Below are 16,114 nucleotides of genomic sequence, written 5' to 3' on the forward strand. Positions count from 1 at the left end.
TTACACCCCACTTCCCAAATCTAATTGTCCAATAATTCCTGGCCCAACCAGCCAAAGGTATTGCCCTTGAAAATCTTCATTTTGCAGTCCCAGTAGTAGCAAATTTCTTACCAGTATTTTTCATAACTTTCCATCACCAACAGGATTATTTCTGTTTGTAGTTTAAAGCCATGGAAACACTTGTCCTATGCAATTTGTTATGCCTGGAAAATTTGTTGCACCATGAATTGCAACTCTAATGAGTATAATAAGCCTAATAAACCATATGTTAGCCTTCTCAGAAACAGTAGGTGATTTGTTTGTTTGTTTGTTTGTTTATAACAGCGGAGCCAGGTTCTTGGAGCAAATGGTGGAGACTGGCAACTACCATCTGGGAGCAGCCTGTGCTCCTTGTCACATGAGAAGTTCTGGAGGGCGTAAATTCATACCGATATTTGACAATGTGAAAGTACCAACCTCCTTTCCTCCAACTCCACTCTAACCAAAAGGTAAACAAACCTATTATTTTATCATAAGATGCAATTCTGTGTGGCCCCTCATCAGGCTCTATGACTTTGGGAATGTGTGAGGCTAAGGCTGTGAGGAGCCAAGGGAAGACGTGTCCTCAGGGGTGTGCGCTGAGATTGGAAACTGTATTAGTCATCAGCGCAGGGGAGGAGGGCCAAGGCCAGAGTGGTCTCAGGGAGGTGGGAAGGTGGGCATCTAAGAACCGCTTCAAAGAGGAAAGTGATCAAACTTGGTATCAGATTAGATAAGGTGCCGCAGCAGACGAGGATGGGGTGGGGTGGCTGGGAACCATATGTATGACAGGCCTAGAGGAGTGTGAATTTGGGGGCTGCAGGTGGTGGTATTGGAGTACAAATGGAACCACTGGGAAGGGGGGCTATTCAAATGGAGGAATGTTGAGCAGAAGTGGCCTTGGGACGACTAACTGAAATGTCTTGCGTCAACGCTGAGAGGCTGAGGAATGAGCAGTTAAGGTGGAAGATAGACACTCGAGAATTATTCACACAAGAAGTATTTATTGAGCCCATGCTAAATGCCAGGAATTCAGGCAAGTGCCAAGTGTAGAGGCGCCAGGGAGCAGAGTCAGAAGTGCAGGGACCTCAGATCACGCAGACCTGTGTTCCAATTCCCACTCCGCCGCTTACGAGCTGTGTGATGTTGGGCAAGTCATTTAATGTCTTTAAACCACAATTTTCCCATCTAAAGAAAGGGAGTAAGAGTGTGTTTGGCACACAATTATCAAGCACCATGGCAATCGTTGCGAGAACTAACCAAACCAATGCATACAAAGTGCAGAGCATTATGTCCGGCGTACAGCAAGTGCTAAAAAAGTTGCCTCTTATTATCAAGAAAGACTCCTTTTGGGGCACCTGGGTGGCTCAGTCAGTTAAGCGTCTGCCTCCTGCTCAGGTCATGATCCCTGGGTCCTGGGGTCCCCCTGCATCCGGGCTCCCTGCTCGGCAGGGAGTCTGCACCCCCTTATTCCTCTGCCCCTCCCCCTACTTGTGCACACTCTCTTTCTCTCTCTCAAATAAAATCTCAAACAAAAAAAGGGGAAGAGTCTTTGGACCTTAAGGACGTCCTAGTCTGATAAATATGACAATAGCAACAGAAGGTGTTAGGAGTTCAGCTGAGCTGTCAGATGTTGCGTAGCTATTAAAAGCCACCAGTCATAAATGACTTAAGCCTTTAACGCCTTCCTGCAAAGGTAGAAGCCAGAAGCTCAAACCGAGAAAATACCCTCCCTCTCTGTTCCTTATTCCCCACCAGTTGAGGATCAAGTGGGTCAACCCAGACGTGAGGTTATACCATTTATTTATTTATTTATTTATTTATTTATTTATTTATTTATTTATATTTTATTTATTCATTCATGAGAGACACAGAGAGAGGCGCAGGAACACAGGCAGAGGGAGAAGCAGGCTCCACGCGGGGAGCCCGACGCGGGGCTTCACTCTGTTTCGTGTGGGGAGCAGAAGACAAGCCTGGGGAAGGTCAGGGGTTTCTCTGCTTCAGAAGACAGTTGGCAAATGAGTTTTCAAGTAGTTCTCGCCTCTTTGCCCTTTAATCCCAGGACATTAAGGAGGTGCCTACTGCCAGTCCTTGTAATTTGCATTTGAAAGTAATGTACACAAAAATAATACATTTCAGCACACGTTTCATTAGCCAACAAATTGGCTTTGGGTCTTTGCCATATATATCTTTCTTTTTCTTTTTTCCTTTTCTTTCTCTCTTATCATTTATTTTGAATTAGTTTTGATTCCTTGAGTGAGAACTCAAGCTCTGTGATCTGACCTGAGAGACACTGGCCAAGCTTCACCAGGCTCTTTCTCTTTCTGACTCTGATGGATGCCCCTAATGCATTTAGGGAGAAAGGAAGAGGAGCACCTAGGAGGGAGGTGGGGAAGGAGCAGGGACCTTTTGGAGACAGGTGTGATTTTGTGTGTGTGTTTGTGCGTGCGCCGCTCATGCTCCTGTGGTGGAAGGGGGGAAGGCAAGTGTTGAGTACTGAAGGATTCACATGGTGGGGCGGCAGGGGGTGGGGGGTAGAAGTAAAACTGCCCCTGTGAATAGAAGTTGGGTGGATGTCTAAACTTGTCACCAGCTGGACTCCACGACCTGACCTTTCCTGCCCACCTGCTTGTACCTACCAACCTTTGTCTCACATCTTCCCTTATTTTTTTTCTTTTTTAAGACTTTTATTTATTTATCCATGAGAGACCCAGAGAGAGAGACAGACACAGGCAGAGGGAGAAGCAGGCTTCATGCAAGGAGCCTGATGTGGGACTTGATCCCCGATCCCCAGGATCATGCCCTGAGCCAAAGGCAGCCGCTCAATTGCTGAGCCCCCCAGGCATCCCCCACATTTTCCCTTAAGCTTCTCTTTCCAGTTTATTTCCTAACTCAGGAAAAAGAACTGAGGTGCTAGCATCCCATAATAGAAACCAAAACTGCCCCTCAAGCATTAACGACTGCCTGGAAGGGTGGCCCAGACCACCCTGACCAGTTTCAACTTAACCCCCAACTTACCCATGGAGTGCCTGACGGGGACTTTACCTCGTTGTAATACCGAAGTCCCACCCAAGGAGGAGCACAAGCCCCATTTCGCAGAACGTGCGGCGTGGTCCATGCATTTTTCTTACGCTGTCCTCTACATACAATGACAAGCCTCCCTTTCTAAATATTCATCCTATTCCTAAACAAAAAGAACCCATTCACCCTTACTTGGAGAGTCATGGCTTTGGAACTGTGGTTTCTTTATTTGCTGCAAATAAAGCTTCCTTTGTGGGACAATTCACCTAGTATAGGTTGTGTGACTCACCAGGGAGCACACTTGGGTTAGTTCCCTCCAGGCCCATCCAATGATCCCTGGGATGACTGTTTTTCTCCTTCGCCTCTCCCTGCCACAAGGGAGGAGGCAAAAAGGAGAGCTAGAGGAGGGAGCACCTGAGTCTCACAGCGGGTGATGTGGGCCACCCACAGACAGCTGCAGGTGTTTGGGGCCAGGTCCCCAGCAGCTTACTCATCTCTGTGTGCCGATGCTCACATCTGTGGGACCCAGAGACTCCAGAGTGACACAATGCTGTGAGATGAATTTGGGGAGACATGCCTTCTTCTAGGAAAACGACCGACAGAGACCACCTTTCTACTCCCACCCCCACCCCCATGCTCTATCACCTTCACCCAAATATCCTGCGGCCTCTGTCCCTGGTTTTGTTGGGATGATGTAGTTGTGTCTGGGGGAGTCTGAAAGGGCAGAGAAACAGCAGGTCAGGGAAGCTCCCTGTGTCAAAACACCGTCTTCACAAAGTGAAAACATGACTCTCATGGCAGAGTATCGTGAGCACCTCTTTAACTCATCAGTGAGGGAATGAGCCGAATGATGAAGTCATTTCAAGGAACACCAGAGGTGGGGGAGTAGTAGCCAGGGACAGAGAGACGGCTAACTACAAAACTTGCTGGATATCCCATAGGGCCGCACACCTAGGGGCTGCACACCTGACTTTTCTACTGGACAGAAATATTTGCACCTTGACTGGACAAAAAAAAAATCATTTGCAATTGACGGATTCTAAAAGTTAATGTGGGTAAATAACAAAACTTTTCAGGATGTAATTGGCTTTGGAGGGGGGTGCCTGGGTGGCTCAGTTAGTTGAGCAAAGGACTCTTGGTTGCTTGGGTCAGGATCTCAGGGTTGTGGGCCTTATGCTCCGCCCTCAGTGGGGAGCCTGGTTGGGATTCTGTCTCTCTCTGCTTCTGTCCTGCAGACATAGGCACGCACACTCACAAGAGCTCTCTCGCGCTCTCAAATAAATAAATAAATAAATCTTAAAAAAAAAGACGATGTAATTGGCTTTATTAATCATTGCATAAACCCAGCAGCACCCCAATTAACAAGCAGAGGGCAGCTCCGAAAGGCTACAGGAAGGGAGAGGCTTTTACAGCCTGGATGAGGGAGTCACAAACAGAAAAAAAAAAGATTATTTCTGGGGACGTCTCACCTCCCTTTGAAGACAAAAGGGTCTTCTTAGGTGGCTCAGCTCATCTTTGGGGGTTAGAAGGAACCCATGTGGCAGATCACCTCATGGGGCCACGGAGAAAACACCTGACTGAGCGGTTAGGACTGCACTGGAGAAGGTTGAACCTGCACTTGGGTGAGGTATTCAGTCCCTGTTTGGTGACATGGTCTAGCATAAGTGATTCACTTTGGGGCTTGTGGTGGTTTGTTTTGTTCTGTTTTCCAACAGCATCTGACTTTATAGACTGTGGGTCCCAAATGAGAAGCTCATTGGAAATGCTCTAGTAGAAAATGTGAAAGCTAATACTGGAACATTGTTGCCCCATTTACAAGTTATGCTTTTTTTTATTTTTTTAAGATTTTATTTATTTATTCATGAGAGACACACAGAGAGAGGCAGAGACACAGGCAGAAGGAGAAGCAGGCTCCCTGTGGGGAGCCTGATGTGGGACTCATCCCAGAACCCCGGGATCACGCCCTGAGCCGGAGGCAGATGCTCAACTGCTGAGCCACCCAGGTATCCCAGGAACTGCCTTAAAAAAAAAAAAAAAAAAAAGATGTATTTATTTATTTTTGAGAGTGGGAGTAGTGGAGGAAGGGGCAGAGGGAGACTTCCCTCAAGTTCGGAGCCTGACAGGGGGCTTGATCCCATGAGCAATGAGAGTTAGACCTGATCTGAAACCAAGAGTTGGACGCTTAAGCGATCAAACCACCCAGGCGCCCTGTTCCCTAGTTTTTGAACAAAGGGTGTACAAGCTAGGCCTATAGAGATGCTGAGTGCTGGGGAGGGAAGCCCAGGGCGGCACCAGAGCGACCTGCAGAAACAGGCAGGATGCAACGTACCAGTGACACTCTCCTGTGAGTAAAAAAGCCCAAAAACTGTTCCTAGGAAACAATTTTTCTTTTTTTTTTTTTTTTTTTTTTTACAATTTTTCTAATTGACCCCTCACCCTGCTTGAGAGCAAAATATTATGACCCAAAAAAAAAAGTTTTTAAATACGTCCAAAATGTTTTATATTGCTTTAGTATATAACTATATTTTATTTATAGTTTCTTTTTTTAAAGATTTTATTTATTTATTTGAGAGAGAGAGAGAGAGTGAGTGAGCATGAGGGGGAGAGGCAGAGGGAGAGGGAGAAGCAGACTCCCAGATGAGCAAGGAGTCTGACACAGGGCTCCATCCCAGGACCCTGAGATCATGACCTGAGCCGAAGGCAGATCCTTAACTGACTGAGCCACCCAGGCACCCCTTCTTTATAGTTTCTTAATTTAAACTAAATGAAATCTAAAAGTAAATTCAAATTAATTTAAATTAAATTAAATTTACAAGTAAATTAACATCAGCTTGACCAAAAAATAAGGAAAAGATAGAGGTAGACTGATTATTCTGCTGGGTCAACTGAAGTTCCATGACTTACCCCTGGAGGCTCAGGGCTCAGCCTAGAGCCCACCTCTCCAACTCTGCACAATTTTATAAGCACCTAATTCTTTATTACATTTTTTTGTGTGTGCTAAAAAGAACTAGAATGGGGGCACCTGGGTGGCTGAGCTGGCTAAGTATCTGCTTTTGGCTCAGATCATGATCCCAGGGTCCTGGGTTCGAATCCCACATCGGGCTCCCTGCTCAGTCGGGAGCCTGCCTCTCCTCCATCTGCCTGCCGTTCCCCCTGCTTGTGCTCTCTCTCTGCCTCTCTCTTTCTCTGTGTCAAATAAATAAATAAAAACTTTAAGGAAAAAAAAAAAAGCTAGAATGGTTTGCGTCTTGAGCAGACCCTGACCGGTGAATAAGCTTGAGAGCACAGGCCAAGGGTGGCAGCGTCGGAGACGTCGGAGAGGCACCACGACGGGAACAGCAGCCCAGCACAAGGAAATAGAGCTGCTCTTTGCTGTGAGTTTCTCTCTCATACCAACGCAATCCCTCTCTAATCAATTAAGCCCATTTACTTCTTTATTATCCTCTGTAGAAAACCAGAAGAGCTGGACACGGGGCTCCACTTCAGACATTGGGGTGTTAATATCTGCTGGAGGAAGGTGTGGCTCAGGATAGGATGGCAAGACTCTTACTCACATGGTGGTTTAAAGGCTCTTCTGATGAGCCTTCCAGAAGATTTGTCAGAAGTCAGAGTGAGGTTGGAAAATGCAGCTAGGCCACACCTTCTCTCCATGCAAGATTTATCTCCTTAGGCAAAAAGTACCTAGGAGCCCAAAAGCCTCCTACCTTGTTCCTTAAAGTGGATTTCCCTTTGGCTGACTCTCGGAAGCAAAATGTATTCCTACCCATGGTGGGAGATCAGCATTCAGTAACTAATGCCAGTCCTCCTAATGCACCTGGCATGAAATATTCAGAGCTATTAATGCGTTTCCGTTTAAAAAGTCACCGGGGCTTCCATCCAAATTGGTGGTGAGGTTAGGTTCTAACGTCTTTGTTTTTACACAGATCACATGTAGAATGAAGGCTGAGAGTTCCAAGAAAGGCACTGAGTGGCAGGCCCTGTGCAGAAGTTGGGGAGCTACGTGGTACGAGATGTGCTGGCACAGTGGCCAGGTCCTTGGGGGCCAGGACTCTGGTCCTTAGCCTGGGACTGACTTGTGCAGTCATGGGAAGCCAGATGGGAGCATGTTAGGAGGTCTTCCCCCAGCCTTGACTGTACATATTTAAAATGTCTTCACTCTTGGGGCACCCAGCTGGCTCAGTAGGTGGAGCACATGACTTTTTTTTTTTTTTTTTAATTTTTATTTATTTATGATAGTCACACACAGAGAGAGAGAGAGAGAGATAGGCAGAGACACAGGCAGAGGGAGAAGCAGGCTCCATGCACCGGGAGCCTGACGTGGGATTCGATCCCGGGTCTCCAGGATCGCGCCCTGGGCCAAAGGCAGGCGCCAAACCACTGCGCCACCCAGGGATCCCGGAGCACATGACTTTTGATCTCTGGGTCCTGAGTTCAAGCCCTGTATTAGGTGTAGAGTTACTAAAGGTCAAATTAAATTTTAAAAAATGCCTTCAGTCTCTTGAGGCCATAAAAGGAACATGGGAGACTGGGGGGAAGCTACATGACCATAGGGATTGGGTGTGGGATTCAAATCCCACACTTTCCCAGGAAACCCTGGGGTGCCAGAAATTGGAGAAGGCTAAGCTCAGAGAGCCCATCCTTATAGAGAAGGCGGAGAGGTTTTTAATCCCAGGAGCCATGATCCTAACTGGCCTATGGCGAGCACAGGAAGCATCTGAAGGGGTTGCTGACAGAAGTGAGTCTGTCTGGACCTCATGGGGCAGCAGTACTTCCTACCTTTTTTGTTAGTTTTTAGGAGATTAAATTACATTAAACAATTGTTGGCGGGGCCCCTGGGTGGCTCAGCGATTGAGCACCTTCCTTTGGCCCAGGGTATGATCCCAGGGTCCTGGGATCAAGTCCCACAACTGGCTCCTTGCAGGGAGCCTGCTTCTCCCTCTGCCAGTGTCTCTGCCTCTCTCTGTGTGTCTCTCATGAATGAATAAATAAAATCTTTTAAAAAAAGACAAGAATTGTTGGCATGGGGGAAGTCCTCCAGACAGACAACTTGAATTGCCTGGGCTCTCTCTGTCCCCCAGGGTCCCCACCCCTTCACAGATCTCAGAAGTCTCCCCACCCTGCTCCGTCCCAGCTGAAGTCCGCCAAGAGCCTAATCCAAAGAGATTTGAAAGGAAAGACTAAGTCTTCTGTGACCTTCTCTGCCTTGACCAGAGATGCATGTGGGGGAAGAGGCTTCAGAGATGGAATTAGCTCTCTGAGCTTTACTGTCTGAATCGAAGCTGAAAGCCCAAATGTTTCCTCATCCTATTCCCAGGGAAGGCTGCCCTCCCTTCCTCTTGCCTCTCCCCGCATCCTCCTGTCAGTGCTTTCTCTGTGGTTTCTTGCGCTGCAGCTCCTTGCTGCTCTGTTCCAATCTCAGTGCTCATGGATGATCTACTTCCCCCCATATGGCAGCTCTCAGCTGATGGCTTGCTCCCCTAATCTTTGCTCTACTCCACTACCTCCTAGCTCTCAGGGGCCTGGAGGAAGTCAGGGTGAAAGCCCCGTCCAGACTGGCCTGAGGTGGAATGTGTGTGCCCATCATTTAGCTCTCATCTCTCAGCCCCAAACCTATCCTTCTATCTATCCTCTGCTTCGTGACGCTAGGGCTAGAGCTTTGAAAATCCGCATTCTGACCGACTATTTAGCACCCTGTTCTCTCCTGTGAACAGAGATCGCTAGGAGTGAACCAGAAGCTGAAGGAGGAAGAAGGGACACCCTTGTCCCTTGGCCTCTGCTCCTATCAGCATCGTCTACTGCTGCTTCACATGGGCCGGGGCAGCAGTTGCAATGTGCACCTGCTCCTCTTCTGCTCAGCCTCTCAACCTTGGGTGCCCTGGGCTCTGGGGTCAGTCCTGCACGCCCATTATTTCTCACGTTCACCCTAAGTGAGTTCAGCCATTTTATGGATTTATGTACATTTGGTGCCTCTCAAATCCCTATCTCTGGTGCTGACCCTTCCCTAGGTCCCACATTGAAGATGTCTGTAATGGGGATCTTCCATTTAACATGGCCTAACACCATTTTTTTTTTTTTTTAGTTCCCATCTTGCAAACAAGCTTCTCCTCGGATCTTCTTCATCTCGGGAAGTGCCACCACCAGCCAGCCAGCTGCTCAGGCCAGACACTCCCCATCACCTGAGATTCTTGTCTCCCCTACACTTCCCTCTACCCTCCATCAGCAAACCTGACCTGACCAGTTTCTGCCACCTTTGTGGCTTTGCCTTCTGCTCAATAACCACCAGCCCAGAAGGAGCTGGGGGAATTAGGAAAGCTCATTAGGTAAGGCTTTAGGGGTACTGGGTTATAGAATCTCAGAGCATGGTGACTTTTCTCCCTGAACAAGAGGAAACTCGGAATAACAAGTCTATTGAGGGTGAAACGAGAACTACAAAATGAAGGAACAGGGTGGAGACACTTGTAAGAAGGGGGATAGAAGGGAACTAACTAAATATGGAAGGTTACCCTTTTGCTGACCTCACGGGGGACACAGGCTCCCCACCATTACCTGTACACAAGTGGGACTGTGCGCTATGTGAGGCCACAGCCCATAATTACCCATAATGGCTTCATGGGTCTCAGCCCAGGTAGGAGCCCAGACATATCAAGATAATGGCTTTTCTTCCCTTTTTATTCTGAGTGTGTTAGCTCCCTGCGTGAACTGAAAGGCTCTTATTATTAACACAAGTGCCTTTGATAATAACTGGGTCGATCCTGGCTTCATTAAGCACTGATAAGCTTCCTGTTTCTGGGTCCAGACAAGAAAGTGAGCCAAAAACTGGATTCTCCCTTAAATGAGTCTCTAGGATGCAGACAGGGTAGGGGGTGCTATCCTCTAGTACTCCCAGGTTGAGCTATGGGAGGAGGAAGGCGGGAGGTGGGTTCCTGTGAGGCGACAGAAAGAGAGGCTTTTCTCCCAACTGTGCTACCCACAAACCAAGCCTCAATTTTCTTATCTGTTACATGGGGCTTGGGACAGAGAATGTCAGAGCTAGAAGTGATCTTGGGTACATCAACGCTGATACCTTTATCCTACAGAGAAGATAGAGCTGTGGAGGCCCAGAGAGGGAATGGAACTTGCCTGAGGTCACACAGCTTGGCTGTGCCGAAGCCATGCTCAGAAGCCAGGCCTTTTCTGGTTGTTCCAGGCTCAGTGATCCCCAACGTACCTCGCAGGATCATCGCAAGGACCAAGAAAGTGGAAGATAGAAGAGAGAATGGTGTGAAAAGTGAGACCTACCATGCACCCTGCCCAGGAGTGGGGATGGGGACAGAAGAGCAGGCTCTGGAGGTCCCGGGCTCCAGCCTCACGCACAAGGCCTTTGAGCTTCCTGGGTCTCATCATGGGCCCTGGGGAGGCAGGAACGAGGTGAGAGAGCTTGTCAGAAGTATCTTGAGAAGCAAAGACTGGTAAGCCGCACTTTGGTGCCTTTCGCCACCTTCCCCCTCAATGTCCCCCCAACAGCACTGCCCAGGAGGGGAGGGACCTGCTTGGGTCCCAGGGGGCACCTGCCACCATCTGTACCTACAGGTCACTCAGCTTGCTCACTTGCTTCTGAACAATTTAGCCCTCCTGTTCCCAAGCCGCCCCCAGACCTGGGACAACAGTAACCCCTGAGATAGGCCTGGCCTCGGCTTGGGAACTTTTCCTCACTGGCCCTGCCACCCCATCCACCATTCAGGGCCCAGAGCACCACAGAGAAGGCACATCTGTGCATAGATTTTCCCCTTGACTGTGGCTTCTGGCAACTGAGCCCACCTGGCCAAGCCCTGCACTCTGGCCCCTGCTGAGGGCCCATCCGTGTCCCCCTACTGAGCACGTGCTGCACGTCAGCGTCCAGTACCCGATGGCTCCTGGGGCGGACGGATGGCAGCTCCCCAACTGCAGCTCAGCCTACCCGAACCCCCAATTCCTGCCCAGGGATTAAAGCCCGGAGGGTTAATGCACTGGTTGCCCCACCTCACCCTTAGACACTAGGTGTGGACTACCTGGAGGGCGCTGGCTGTCCTAGATGCCCCAGAGGGACAGTCTAGGGAGAGAGCTGGGGGGCAGCTGTCAGGAGAGGGAAATCCTCAGGTGCCGGGCCCCAGTGGCTGAAGCCTTCTGCTGGATGGGCTCAGGCAAGTCCTGCTGAGACCAGGGGATCTGCCTCCTGCTGAGACCAGGGGATCTGCCTCCTTTTCTCCATCTCGAGGGTTGGTGAGCCTGCAGCCTCCCCCTCTCTGCCTGGTCCAGCTTCAGCAGGGCACTCTCCCGACAGCCTCCTGCTCTCCTCCTGCCCCTCTGGATGTCTCCCTACCCCCTCCATGCCCCTCGAGGGGCCATTTCCTGCCTGTGGCCAGAGGCCCTGTGTTCTCCCTCCTGGCACAGCCAATCCTGGTTGGTCAGCCCCTGTCCTGAGCTCCTGGGAGCTGTGGATCTTCCCCCTCGATTCCTGAGCTAAGAGCCAGAGGAAAGCTGCGAAGCTGCCCAGTGATGCCATCCAGGCCCTTCCACACTCACCACTCTCAGCCTGCATGTTCCCCCACGGTCTGCCTTGAATCTCTCCTGATGCAAATTATTTATTTATTTTTAAAGATTTTATTTATTTATGAGAGAGAGAGAGAGAGAGAGAGAGAGAGAAAACAAGCAGGGGGAGGGAGAGGGAGAGGGAGAGGGAGAGGCAGGCTCCTCCCCGCTGAGCAGGAACCCAAGGCAAGACTCCTTTCCAGGACTTGGGGTCATGACCTGGGCCACAGTCAGTAGCTTAACCACTGAGCCCCCCAGGTGCCCCTCTCCTGATGTAGTTTAAAGCTGCACCCTCCTTGCTGCCTCCAGGGGAATTGGAGGACTTTCTCACATGGAGACACAGCTTCCTTTGCTCTGAGACTCAAGATTAAATGATTTGCCCCAATTCGCAGGGCTTTGTCACCACTGGTGGCCTGGGATCCAGGTCCTGTCCCTCTCGCCGCCTCCCAGAAGAAGACAGGGTCCACATGCGTGTGCCACGTGTCCTGCATTCCCGTGACGGCACATCCAGGACTTTACCACCTGGGAAGCTGGGGAGACCTGTGGGGATCCCTGTGCCAGCTACAGCCAAGACCTGAGAAGATGCTGAGCTGGTTGTCCGCTTTGCCTTCTAGGCCCTGTCGGGGCTCCCTGGCCTCTGTGTGCTCCTGTGCGAGCTAAGGACACGGGTGCAGAGGTGTGAATCCGGAGCCCCATGCCCAGACACGCAGGTTAGGGCTCAGCTCGGCCTGGCCTGTGGGGCGGGATTTCTCGCTTGGGGCCAGATCCTGTCCGTGTCTGGGCTGTCCCTCACCCACCGTGCCAGAGGTGGAGGGCATTGGGCCTTCAGCCCCAGAACCTCAAGGAGAGCTCCTTCCGCCCCCCAATCTGCTGGGACCCCTTCCCACCACCACCTCTGCCTGGTGAACTCTGACCCTTCCTTCCAATCTTAGCTGAGCTAGTCCCTAGCCTGGGGGTGGGGGCAGGCTATGCTGCTGAAATAGAGTCCCAAGGTTAGGCTGGGGATGCTTTTAGAGGAGCAGGTAGGGACAAGCCTAATCAGAAACACCTGGAAATGTTGGACATAAATCTGTTGGTGATCAGACGCTTACAGAGGCAGTGTCCAGACCGTTGGGTGCCTGTCCTACAGGTGCCTATGCTCTGTTGTCTGGGGTTGGTACAGAGCTCCAGATATGCATGTTCTCAGGACTGCTGGGGGGCTGGAGACCAGGGCACTGCCCACATCTAGACTTGGTCTGTTCTGAAGGCTCGCACGGGACCTGCACCATCCCATATTCCTCACAGCCTAGCAAGGGACCTGCATCCACATAGACCCTTGTTTGCTCTGGGGTTCTGCAGGAGCTGACCAGTATCAGAGCCTTCCAGCAGTCTGAGCTGTCCAGAAAGCGAAAGGGCCACCGCATGAGATGACAAGCCCCTGACACTGTCAGCAGTCTAGCTGACGCCCCATACACCGGGTCAGATGCTAAGCATGTGGCTGTATTGGGAGGGCAGCCAGACTAGATCAGATGCCTTCTGAGATTCCCTTGATTTGATGATTCTATAAAATGTAAATTTTTAAAAAGATGTATTTGTTTCTCGTAGAGAGAGGGGAGAGGCAGAGGGAGAGGGAGAGAGAATCTCAAGCACACTCCGTGTGGAGCACAGAGCTCTATCCCATGAATTAAAATCAAGAGTTGGACACTTAACCAACTGAGCCACCCAGGCACCTCTAAATGTAAAATTTTAACACTGCTTAATTTCACTCTCTGTGTCAGGTTGGGATGTCCCAAGAAGCAAGCTCTGAGACGGAGATGAGTGTGTAGGACATATGTAAGGGAGTCCCCTTGGGATTAGCACCTGTGGAAGAGACAGGTTGGAGGCGGGACTGGGGGTGGAGGGGAGCTGCACTGCAGTTTGAATCCTGGCCATCCCACCAGGAGCACAGGAGGCCATGAACTTCAGGGTTGACCCAAATTGAGGTGAGCGTTGGGCCTTTACTTCATGTTGATCGTTGGGTGCAGGCTGGCCTGGGAAGGCAGTGTGACTTCGTGAAAGTGTCTGGAAGGGGCTGGCACCCGAGGCTGAGTGCTGGCAGCAATCCCAGTGGCTGGGGAGTGTGTCCTGCATGGGGTGTGTGGGGGTCTGGGCCACAGCACATCCCAGCATCTACCACCATTCCTCCAATGACATTGTACTCAGCATTGAGCAGGGCAAGAAAGGTGGACCCTGTCCTGTGTTTCTACATCCCTGCTCTTGAGCAGCTCCCTGAGGAGTGATGGCCAGAGTCCTGGAAGGAGTGGTCTGCCCCTCCATGCTCTGCATCCTTTAAGAGAAGCTCTGGCTGGAGTTCTGTGCGGGAGGCAGTAGGAACAGGAGGCTGTTCAGGGATCAGAGGCTCTCACTTCACTGCCAACAATTAGATCCCAGAGAAACCAGCTCATTCCCATTCCCACCATGCAGGGGCCCTAATTAAAATTGAAACTCATGTTTCCTTTTTTTCCTTTTTAAAATTTCCATGGCAGGGGATCCCTGGGTGGCTCAGCGGTTTAGCGCCTGCCTTTGGCCCAGGGCGCTATCCTGGAGAACCCAGGATCGAGTCCCATGTCAGACTCCCTGCGTGGAGCCTGCTTCTTCCTCCTCCTGTGTCTCTGCCTCTCTCTCTCTCTCTCTGTCTATCATAAATAAATAAATAAATAAATAAATAAATAAATAAATAAATAAATCTTTAAAAAAAATTTCCATGGCAGGTAATTAACGTCTCCTTTCTGTGGGTAAGCAATTAAGTAATGCTCTGTTGATAATCATGGAGTTCAGAGCAATGTGGTTTTCTTGGGAGTTTGTTTCTTTTATTTATTTCACTTTCCAAAGGAGTGATGCATTGAGGGGTGGGTAGGGGGATGGGCAAGGCGAAGAAAGGAAAAACGTAATAGTGAGTGTCCACTGTGCAATGGGTTATTTGTTAAGATTCTCATGAAGTCCTTATAACGAAATTCTTACAAGAAGGGTATAAATGGTTTTTCCTGGATCAACAGAGGCACCTGGGCGAGGCTTCCTTAGATGAGGCCAGAGAAATGGCTTGGTTTCTGGACCGAATTCCAATGCATGTGCATGGCAAGTTTCCCCACACCAACAAGCATTTTTCCAATACCAGCTGGGTGTCTACAATTTGACTCACTCCTGTCCCTATCTACCCAGAGATAGCATCAGATTCCACAGGTTAAAGGATCAGTCTGCTAAAAAGAAACAACATGTTGAAAATTGAGTCACTTTGGCTAACCCCTCCATGCCTTGATACCTAACCTAGTTACGGTGGACTCAGCTTCCTCCAGGAATGGACTTTGAAGCCAATCAGTCTGGAATGTCCTGGTCCGTACTAGGGAGGTCATCTGTTGAGAAAACGCTGTCTTCCCCAAAGGCAAGGTAATCTTGCCTGAAGTAATCCACCTTTAACTTCCTTGTCCTCCTTTCCTTCTGCCTAGAAAAGCTCCAGAGCTCCTGAGAGGTTCCTTCTACTTGAGGTTGGGATGCTGCCCAATTCATAAAGTGTTGAGTAAAGCCAATTTGATCTTCACATTTATTTAGTTGATTTTGCTTTTTAACAAGTCCTACAAGACTGCCCCCCCCCCCACCGCCCTTCAGATACCAGTTGAAAGTCCAGGTTGTCATCTGTACTTCTGGCTGATAGGCTGTAAATCAGAGGTTCACCCAATCTCCTCTTCAGGCTCCATTCATTTGCTAGAGGGCCTTACAGAACTCAGAGAAACATCTTAACTTACTGGATCACCAGTTTATTATAAAAGGTTTTAACTCAAACTGCCAGATGGAGGAGTGGCAAAGGGTGAGGTATGCGGGAAGGGTGCGGAGCTTCCCTGCCTTCCCCTGTGCCACTCTGCTGTAATCTTTATATGTCCCCAACCCTCACGCTCTCAGAAACCAGTTCCTTTGGGTTTTTACGGAGTCTTCACTGCCCAGTCATGACTGATTAAATCATTACCCACTGAGATTGACTGAACCAACAGCCCTTCTTTCCCTCTCCGGAGGCCGGGGTGGTACTGAAAATTCCAATCCTCTAATCCCATGCTCATGCTGGCTTCTCTGGGAACCAGCCTCCATCCTTAGGTGGAGGCCAAAAGTCACCTCATTGACCTAAAAAAAAAAAAGACCCTTTGATCTGCTGTTCTTGCTTTGGAAATTCTCAGGCTTCTAGGAGCTATGTGCCAGAAGCAGAGAGGAAGAGCAAATGTACTTATGAAACGCAACATTACCGGTCCAGAGCTCCCCTGGCTGACCTGGGCTGGGGTCCCTGGGCATGTGGGCTCCCCCAGTGCCAGTCTGTACCCCTCAGCCTCCCTCCTCCACCAGTCTCCTGAGTCCACCTCCACCACACACACCTCAGCACCAACAGAACTGTGTACAAATTGCAGGTGACAGGTGAATCGATGTGCCCACGGTGGAGAAGAATGTGGCCTTAACTTGTGAAATGGAAGGTTTGCGGGATCGTGGGACCCAGCACCTTGCACTTAGGCCTGCGTGTGCAAAACTTGTG

The 16,114-nt window shown here is 49.8% G+C and overlaps 1 long non-coding RNA gene across 1 annotated transcript; it reads left to right on the plus strand.

The window, feature by feature from the left end:
• The first annotated feature begins 330 nt into the window (after positions 1–330).
• On the plus strand, positions 331–14,236 carry LOC140600611 (uncharacterized). The gene is made up of 3 exons (XR_012003798.1): positions 331–488; positions 9,119–9,359; positions 10,226–14,236. It is a non-coding gene; the product is annotated as an uncharacterized lncRNA (long non-coding RNA).
• The last annotated feature ends 1,878 nt before the right edge of the window (positions 14,237–16,114 follow it).

The sequence above is a fragment of the Canis lupus genome, chromosome 12 (assembly GCF_048164855.1).
Source record: "Canis lupus baileyi chromosome 12, mCanLup2.hap1, whole genome shotgun sequence".
NCBI classification, from domain to species: Eukaryota; Metazoa; Chordata; class Mammalia; order Carnivora; family Canidae; genus Canis; species Canis lupus.